Genomic DNA, 7,509 nt, shown 5'->3' with positions numbered 1-7,509 from the left:
CAAGTCAGTCCTCAGCAGGTGTTCTGGGAGGTAGTGATCCCATGGGAGGTGGCAGAGTGGACTGCAGCTGGTGGCAGTCCAGCAGGCAGGTGACAGAGATTTCTATTGATCACTGGCTCTCCACACACTCCCCATGTGCTCTAGCTCCCTCCTGCCTGCACGGGATCATGAGGCTCATTCTGGCCTATGGCTGGGAGTGGAAGTGCCTGGGTGAAAGTATTTAAGAACCAGTTTGTGTCTCTTTAGTTATCTCTGCCCCTAAAGCCTTGTGTTGACATGGCACAGCTGCAAGATAGGAGCAACCTGTTTTGCTGAGTTGTTGCATGGAAGAAAAGGGTCTTGGTACAGAAATCAGCTAGGCATCAGTCCCAACTATTTGGGAGGCTGAGGCGGGAGGATCACTTGAGTCCAGGAGGTCGAGGCTTCAGTGAGCCGTGATTGCACCACTGCACTCAGGCTGGCAACAGAGTGACATCCTGTCTCAAAAAGAAAAGAAAAGAAAAGAAAAGAAATTATCCTGGAGGGTCGCCTGCATTGCTCTGGACTTTGTGAGCATGAGAAGTACCCTGTGATGGGTGAAGCCACGGAGAGTTAAAGTTATTGTCTATATGCAGACTTACGTTCCTGCCACAGATCCCAGCCCATTCTGACTACAAGGCAGAGTTTCTGAACTGGAGTTAGAGAGGGAGGGAGGGCTGGATTCAGGGATCTGGCTGGTGTGATCCTAGTTTGACAGGCTCAGGGTCATCTGGTCAACCCCTGCCTGGCACTCACACCCCCTGGGCCATCCCCTCCTCTCTGTGTGCCGGGCAAGGCAGGCTATTGTACAGGGTCTCCTTGGTGGAGGACAGTCCTCGGGAGGAGGCCCAGGAAAATGGGCCTGGAGGGACTTGGAGGTGGTGGTCCTTCCTTGCTTTGCCACCTTGCTTGATACAGGCCTGTGGGGAGAAGTACAGGGGTCCTTGTCCCAGCCTCTGTAGCTGTGAAGGGCCCCCTAGACACTTGTGAACAGTATACTCTGGGCCCCTCACATCTGTTCTCAAAACTAAATAATTTGCTTTCTTCTCTGAGCATATTTAATTCATTTAATGTCTGAGGCAGTGGCGCTCAAGCAACAGTCAATATTGGAGGCAACCAGAGGCCTTGTTAAAACCCACCTTGCTGGCCCCACACCCAGAGCTGCTAATTCAGTGGGTCTGAGGCAGGGCCTGAGAATGTGCATCTCCAACAAATTCTCAGATGCTGCTGATGCTGCTGGTCTGAGGACCATACTTGGAGAATCATTGGTCTGAGGCTTCTTTGTCTCCAGTTCTTGGAAAACCAGCCCCTCTCCCAGAGGCATCTTGCCCTGGCATTGGTGCCCTACCCTGCTCATTCTGGGCCTCACTGCATCCCCACGCTACCAGCCTTCCCCCACCCCCAACTGCTCCGAGGCCCTGTAACCCACTGGGATAACTAGGGGGTCCAGGGCATGCCCCATCTCCCTGTGTCAGGCCTTCCTGACTTCCAGGACTGCTGTCTTTGTCCCAGACACACAGCGTCACGGAGACTTGAAGGCAGCTACACAATCAGTACTCTTTTGGTTGCAAGTAACGGAATCCAAATTCAACGTGGTTTATGACTAAAAGAGGATTGACTGGCTCTGGAAAGATCCAAGAGCTAGCTCTAGGGCCTTCAGGCATAGCTGGATCCGGAAGCATAATCAATGTTGTCAGTCTCCCTCTCTCCTGGCTGAAAAGTGAAGGAGGAAGCACTGAGTGTGTGTCAGGATAAGGAGGTGAGAGTAGGCATGCCAGAAATTCCTTGTCCCTGCTGGCTCAGTTCCCAAACCTGTATAGTGGGACTGTCAGGTTCAAGGAGAAGGACATTGGTTGCAGGATTCACAGGGTTACAAGGGCTTTTGACCGTTTTATTTTTCAGGCTGTCTACTGGGTAGGAAGACACCCAGGCTGAGATCACTGCAAAGGCGTGGCCCACGACAGGAATTCTTTCTGTAGTATCCCATCTGAATGGGCCTGATAAGGTTTGGATGTGTGTCCTGTCCAAATCTCGTGTTGAAATGTGATCCCCAGTGTTGGCGGTGGGACCTGGTGGGAGGCGTTTGAGTCCTGGAGGCAGATCCCTGATGAATGGCTTGGTGCCTTCCCGTGGTAATGAATGGGTTTTCTGTAGGTTCACAGGAGAGCTGGTTGTTTAGAAGAGCCTGGCGTGTCTCTCACTGTCTTTATCTTGCCCTCTCTCTCACCATGGGATGCCTGTTCCCCTTCACCTTCTGCCACAAGTGAAAGCTTCCTAAGGCCCTCACTAGAAGCAGAGACCAGGACTATGCTTCCTGAACAGCCTGCAGAACCCTGAGCCAAATAAATCATTTTTCTTTATGAATTACCCAGCCTCAGGTATTCCTTTATAGTGACACAAAATGGACCAACACAGGGCCTCAGTTTCCCGGTCTGGACTTGTGGCCTCTAATAGAGACTTTTCCAGTGTTGGCCTGTGATGAGCCTGGAAGGGGCTGAAATTGTGCCTAGAAATGTGGCTAGAGGTAGAAAAAAACTATTTTCCAAGTCCTTAGGGGTTGTTGCAGGGGGCAAGGTGCCTGAAGATACATTTTCAAGTGATAAGAGATCATCAGAAATGACTGTCTTTTGTCACAAATGAAAAGAAATAACAGATTCAGCAAAAAAGGCAGTTCAGGCCTGGGACGGTGGCTCATATCTGTAATCCCAGCACTTTGGGAGGCCGAGACAAAACAGATTGCCTGAACTCAGGAGTTTGAGACCAGCCTGGACAACATGGTGAAATGCTGTCTCTACAAAAAATACAAAAATTAGCCAGGCGTGGTGGCTACTCAGGAGGCTGAGGCAGGAGAATTGCTGGAACCCGGGAGGGAGAGGTTCCAGTGAGCTGAGATCGCGCCATTGCACTCCAGCCCGGGTAACAACAGTGAGACTCGGTCTCAAAAAAAAACAAAACAAAACCAGGTGTGGTGGCACACGCCTATGCTCCCAGCTACCAGCTACTTGGGGCTGAAGTAGAAGGATCATTTGAGCCCGGGAGGCAGAGGTTGCAGTGAGCTGAGATGGTGCCACTGCACTCCAGCCTGGGTGGCAGATAGAGACCCTGTCTACGAAAAAAAAAAAAAAAAAAAAAAAAAAAAAAGACAGTTCACATAGTCAGATGTGGCTTGATCTAGGAGTTTGAGATCATCAGGACAGGACTCAGCATCTGTCCATTTCCCACCCCGTCTTTTGGCTCCATTTCCGAAGTTCCACTTGACCAAGCTTCCTGCAGCTCCAGGCTCACAGCCCTACCCCAAGCCCAGCAGGAAGGGGTGTTTTCTCTGTCTCTGAGCAGTCAATCTCAGAAAGCCCAAGATTGCTCCTGTTTGGTTCTGATTAGGTCACATGCCCAGCTTGAAGTCCATTACATGGCCAGGTCTGAGTCACACACACAGCCCCAGCGCTGGGGATGGAGTCAATGCCTCCTGAAGGGTGGGTACCCTAAAGCAAAATTAGGAAGCTCTGCCCAGGAGAAGGGGAAATACAGGCTGAGTGGCCCACCCAACTGATGTCAACTACTGGTGCCAAATTATCAGCCTGCCTGGGATCCCCTCCTCTGCCCTTGCCTGCAGCCTCCTCCCTTATCTCTGCACCCCCACCCTACTCAGTGCTAAAGCCACCCAGCCCAAGATGCCTTGTGATTCTCCTTCCTCCGGGGGAAAGAAAGGGGGCTGCAATCACATTCTCTCATTTGTTTCTCTGACATCTTTTGTCACCTATCAGGGGAACAAGCAATTCCTTTGATCATAGCAAAAGGAGGAAGAGTATTTAAAACACAGCCTGTGAAGATTTGCTAAGCAGAAGGTGGGAAAGGCAGTCGGTGGCAGTTTGCAAAGCAGAAACATGATTTCTAGGCACCAGACTTGCTTGTCTGAGTATCGTTAAAAAGGATGTACTCTACACACTCACCAGCAGCCTGGGTTTTTAAATGGGCCAAGAGTCCCCGAGTTGGGGAGAGGGACTTGATGGCAGGGGTTTCTGGGAGTAAAGCGGCAGCTCAGAATTCCATTCATTATGCATCAAAGCCCAGTACAGCTGAAAGGTCAGAGGAAGGAGCACTGGGCTGCGAGCTTGAAAACTGGCGTCACCCCTGGCACTGTGTGTGACTCCAGACCCGTCCTTTCCCTCTCTGAGCCTCAGCATCCATTCCGGATCAGGGGCCGGATCAGAATTCAGAATCTACCTTCTTTCCCTCAGGCCTCCTTCACATTTTCTGCCATATCCATCATCACCTGGCCCTGCTTTCCATTTAATATGGAACATTTCTGTCACCACCATCAATGAAAGAAATGGTATCAGCCCACAATAAGAAAAACCACCACAAAAATACATACAGTGAAAAACAATGTGGCCATCAATTCTAGCTGGACACTGTGGCCTGCCCTAAGCAGCAGGAGGGGGACTCCCTCTTGTTAAAAATGGAGATACGGGCCAGGCATGGTGGCTCACACCTGTCATCCCAGCACCTTGGGAGGCCGAGATGGGTGGATCACAAGGTCAGAAGATTGAGACCATCCTGGCTAACAGGATGAAACCCCGTCTCTACTAAAAATACAAAAAATTAGCTGGGTGTAAAGTGGCGGGTGCCTGTAGTCCCAGCTACTCGGGAGGATGAGGCAGGAGAATGGCATGAACCCAGGAGGCGGAGCTTGCCATGAGCCGAGATTGTGCCACTGCACTCCAGCCTGGGCAACAGAGCAAGACTCCATCTCAAAAAAAAAAAAAAAAAAAAAAAAAAAAATGGAGATATGGCCAGGCGCAGTGGCTCACGCCTGTCATCCCAGCACCTTGGGAGGCCGAGGCAGGTGGATCACTTGAGGTCAGGAGTTCGAGACCAGCCTGGTCAACATGGTAAAACCCCATCTCTACTAAAATTACAAAAATTAGCCAGGTGTGGTGGTGCACACCTGTAATCCCAGCTACTCGGGAGGCTGAGGCAGGAGAATCACTTGAACCTGGGAGGTGGGGGTTGCAGCGAGCTGAGATCATGCCACTGCACCCCAGCCTGGGCAACAGAGTGAGACCCTGTCTCAAAAAAAAAAAAAAAAGATTGTGAAGTGTCAGGGAAAGCCTTCTCAGTGCAGCCAGCATGTGGAGCAACAGGAGCAAGCCACCCCACAGAAGTGGTCAGTGTTTCCGAGGATCAGGAGGGCAAACACAGGCTGGGTGTGGTGGCTTACACCCGTAATCCCAGCACTTTGGGGGGTGGAGGCCAGAGGATCGCTTGAGGCCAGGAGTTCAAGACCAACCTGGGCAACATGGCGAGACCTTATCTCCGTACACACACACACAAATTTTTAATTAACAAATTAGCCAAGCATGGTGATGCACATCTGTGGTCCTAGCTCCTTGGGAGGCTGAGGTGGGAGGAACACTTGAGCCAGGAAGGTTAAAGCTGCAGTGAGCTGTGATTGCACCACTACACTCCAGCCTGGGTGACAGAACAGGACTCTGTCTCAAAACAAACAAACAAACAAACAAACAAACAAAAAACAACAACAAAAAAAGGGCAGACACAGGTGGGAGAGGTCATCTGGGCCAGATGAGGGCAGGTGTGGAGGTTGAGCAGGGAAGCTTGGACTTAATGCTAAGAATGAGGGGAATCCCTCGAAAGCTTTGAGCCAGGGAGTGAGATGATCCATTTATCGTTTTGAAAGGGCTCTCTGACAGCTGTGTGGAGAGTGGATTAGAGGAGGCAAGGCAGGAAGGAAATGGTGAGGGCAATATTAGAGTTGAGGGGCAGTGGCGCCTGGGCGGGGTGGAACTGGGGAGGGGGGGACGGGGTGAATCGGGCCGTATTGGAAGGTAGGACTGAAAAGACTAGGAGGTGGATTCAAGGCCTGGTGTTTGCTCCGCCACCCCCGGATGTGGGTCCAGGGGCCAATGGATAAGGAGTGAAACAGACCCATCCCACCCTCTAATAGGGGAAAGGAAGTAGAAAGGGATCTGTGCTTTAAGAATGGTTCAGACAGGGTGCTGTGGGGCCTCTGGGAAAGGGTGAGAGCTTGGACACTGCAGATAAGGCTGGATCAACTACCATTTGGTTCAGTCCCTGAAACATCACTTATTTCACAAAATCCGGGGACGTCAGGTGGGCATGTGCCTAGGACAACCTTTCACTTCTATTGTGGGTTGAATTGTGTTCCCTGTAAATATATGTTCAAGCCCTAACCCTTAGTATATGTAATGTGACCTTATTTGGAAATAGGGTCTTTGGAGATGTAACCAAGTTCAAATGAGGTCATACTGGCTTGGAGTGGGTCCTAATCCAGTGACTGGTGTTTTTATGAGAAGGGAGGAATTTGCTGGGCGTGGAATTTGCTGGGCATGGTAGCTCATGCCTGTAATCCCAGCTACTCGAGGGGATCGCTTGAGCCAGGAGTTCAAGACTATCCTTGGCAACATAGCCAGACCCTTGTCTCTAAAAAATTAAAATCAGAGGGAGATTCGGGCATAGAAGCACACAGAAGAGAGAAGGCCACGTGAAGACAGAGGCAGAGACGGGAGTGGAGCAGCTACACAGCAAGGAACCCCAAGGTTTGCTGGAAGCTGCCAGAGGCCAGGTGAGAGGCGCGGAACAGATTCTTCCCTAAAACATCAGAGGGAGCATGGCCCCACCGACACGTAGATTTCAGACTCCTAGTCTCCAGAACTTGCTTATAGCTCTCAGTTGGTGTCTGTTACTGCAGCCCCAGGAAACATACAATCTACAAGTAGAGAAATGGAGGCCCAATAAGCGGAGGGACTGGCCCAAGGGTAGCTGGTGCTCCAGTCCACCCAAACTCCATGGAATGAAATCAGGGAGGGGTGTCTTCCTGAAGAAGAATAACCAGCTACTATTTCCAGAAAGAGCTAGGCAGGAAAAACCCAGAGACATCTAATGCATGACTCGCAGTGCAGCGCTCCCTCCCAGGCGCCTCTGGCTCCTCCCCACCCGGGGAATGCTCTGGAGCATCTTACCACACCTGCAGACCGACCCCTGCAGCCAGACCATAGCCCTGGAGTAAAGAGGCTGCAAAGACACCGGGGAAAAGCTGTCTTGGCGGCAGCTGCTCTGTGGAAAGCCTGCTCCACAAGGGCTGTGCAGTGAGGTGCAGGGAGAGGAGTCACCAGAGATAACCCCCAAGGAAAAGAGCCAAGGGTCCCAGTGGACCTCCTGCTAAACACAGTGATGCTCTATAGAAGTGGGATCCTGAAATCTCATGACTGGAATTTTTTTTTTTGAGACAGGGTCTTGCTTTGTCACCCAGGCTAAAGTGCAGTGGCACAGTCATAGCTCACTGCAGCCTCAAACTCCTGGGCTCAAGTGATCCTCCCACCTCAGCGTCCCAAATAGCTGGGACTACAGGCACACATCACGATGCCCAGCTAATTTTTAAATTTTTTGTAGAGATGGCATCTCACTATGTTGCCCAGGCTGGTCTTGAATTCCTGACCTCCAGGGATCCTC

This window comes from Rhinopithecus roxellana, chromosome 20 (genome assembly GCF_007565055.1).
Source record: "Rhinopithecus roxellana isolate Shanxi Qingling chromosome 20, ASM756505v1, whole genome shotgun sequence".
NCBI classification, from domain to species: Eukaryota; Metazoa; Chordata; class Mammalia; order Primates; family Cercopithecidae; genus Rhinopithecus; species Rhinopithecus roxellana.
Note: the sequence above shows the minus strand (reverse complement) of the source record.